We start from the raw sequence: 2,760 nt of genomic DNA, 5'->3' as shown, positions 1-2,760 counted from the left end.
CCCCTTGTATCCCCTACTTGTTCTAATGTTTCCCTCATGTAAATGTGTCCATCAAGTGTTCCTCAGCTAATGTACCTGTACTCACCTAAAAGTGTCCCCATATATAAATGTTTCCCTCAAATCGTATACATGTTCCCCAAATCGAGTCCCTCTGTTTGTGTAACCGTGTCCCTCATGTCCTGTCCCTCTACTCGTGTAAATGTGTCCCGTAAGTATCTCTCCAGATATTATAAATAGAAGTACTTTGGCAAACATTTTCAGTTTAGCAAAGACATTTGTAGATATGGGTCGCATCAGAAACGATTGTACCATTCCTGAGTGTAATGCCAAAAATGTATTTAAACTTTCGAATCATTTGTCACAGTAACAGGTAGAGCTTCTTGGTTAAAACAAATGGTGGGAAACGCAGAGTTTGATCATTCGATGCTTGTCCGAGTATGTATGTGTTTCTGGTCCAATGGGTGGGGCAAAACTCAGTGGGTGTATAGACTGCTAAAATATTTGAATGGAATGTTCCTCAAAGATCTCTAAAGAAAGAATTGTAAAATTATGGAGTGTAACAAACACTTTTTGACAAAATTAAAAAGACAGTTACTGAGTATCCAACTTACATTTTCGTTCGAGGTTGTCACGCAGTCGGAAATAGATTAATTTGCATACGGACGACATGGACTGATAGTCTTGGATGATCTCAGGCATCAAGTTCTGAAACATAAAGACGTGTATCGTGACTGGATCAGCATTCAGAGAACATTTTAACTGTAAGGTGTTCATGCTTCTGAATACAATATGTTTCTGGCTCCGCCGATTTGAATCAGAAGGTTGCCTTCCATGTAGATCAAACAGCTGACCATTTCTGGCAAGGTTTTTAAAACTGTAAGTTCAGTCGAAGATTACCCCTTTTTGTAAGATCCAGGTATCCTTTCTTCAAGTGGTAAGGTTCCAGAGAGAATTGATACAGAGCATATCCGCTCAAGAAATCATCTCTAGACATATCAAGTCCTATGAATTATCGTCCCTCAAATAGATTATTGTAGGCCGAGATGTACCGATTGTTATCTAAGTGCAGCGATTGAGCCGGTAATGGTTCACCATTCACGTACACGGCAATCGAGTTGAGATCGTACATTGCAAAATCGAATGGAATTGTTGTGTAACTGCCATTAACTACTTCAGCATATATATATTTTGAAACAGGTGATCCCAGGTAAAACCCAGTTGTCCTTTGGGTATAAATGCTACTTTTATGTTGCTTCTTGTGAATATTTGGCTTCCGTGGCCTGCAAGGTCTTGGCGTGCGCCGTGATGATGGCTGTATTGGGTCATACGTTGTAGACTCGAAAATACAAGTCTTCGATGTTGACTCTGTAAAAGAGTTTGTCTTCTTCCGTCTTGTAGCTTATGTCAAATTATATTTGAATTGTTCAAAATGTTAAAACAAAAGTGTGAAACTTTGCATACTGGTTCAATTTTGTATTCTCTTTCACATAAAAGTAGGACACACGTGTTCTGATAACAATTGTGGCCGCTGTCTTGATTTTCAAAACTGCTTCGATCGAAATATAATTTGCCAATATGTGCTCTCAAGACACATAAATACTTGATTTAAGTTGCTAATTCCATGTTTTTACACCCAAGGCATTTAACAAACATAATAAGAATAATGTATATTTATGTTTTATAATTGAAAATTAAATATGGGACCCAGTAGATAGAAAATATTGTTAGTAGGGTAACATATTCCTGCACCAGTACATAATAGTTCAGTGCATGGAAGAAATGCTGTAAAACATTTGAATGTCTACATGTCTTCTTACAGACACATCTAATCAGATCTTTATATGATTTGGCTGCCTCTGGAAATACTGTCTAGAAAGGAATCAATTGATCATTGCGTCCTTGGTCTACTGCCAATCACACGATTTGGTAGCTGTTGTCTAGCTGTCGGTGATTGGCCCCAAATGTGTCCTGCTTTGGTATGTTAAAATGGCATCTTTTGTGCGATGTATACGATCTAGTTTCCTCATTTTGACCAAAACAACCTTCGTTGCCTGGTCCATCTGAGTTTTTATTTGTACTGTCAAAACGAAGTATGACGAACCTTTGCAACTGATACATGCTCTCATCTGTGATACAAGCCGACATTTGAGACAGACACAAAACGTTTTCCTATAATATCAGGAATTTTTTTATCAATGGCTTGTCCTGTGTCTGCCCCAAATCAACTGAACAACAATTATGTGTCACACTGACTGACTGCATGGAAAACAAATGTTTTTGCCTTTTGTTCCCCTAGGCTGGCTGTGATGTATTGAGCTGGTATCACTTTATACTTTCTCTTCATGCAATACACAATACATGGTTCATCAAGAGATAAAGTATGAAACTTGGCAATTGCAAGGACAACAATATCAGTGTTAGGCGATCTCAGCAGTACTTTCTTATCTTATGGTCAATCTTTGCACAATGGAGAGCAAGTAACATAGTCTTGTGTCGGCTTCTTCATGATCACTCATATGAACATATAAGATTGGTATCTTGTGAGCTGTTACACAGGTGGCAAACCCCTTTCTTTTTGTCGAAAAATGGACCCGGCGTGCTGTAAAAGGTTTGCTACCTAAAATCATATCTACATATATTTAGGATCAGAACTTAGGTGGACAACCTTGTCAGCAAGCTACTGAAAATAGTAGCTTTGCTGTTAAATACGATGCCCCTCTGCAATAATCAAGCAGTGGGATTTTTTTTTTTTGTTTTTTT

This window comes from Gigantopelta aegis, chromosome 11 (assembly GCF_016097555.1).
Source record: "Gigantopelta aegis isolate Gae_Host chromosome 11, Gae_host_genome, whole genome shotgun sequence".
Taxonomy (NCBI): Eukaryota; Metazoa; Mollusca; class Gastropoda; order Neomphalida; family Peltospiridae; genus Gigantopelta; species Gigantopelta aegis.
Note: the sequence above shows the minus strand (reverse complement) of the source record.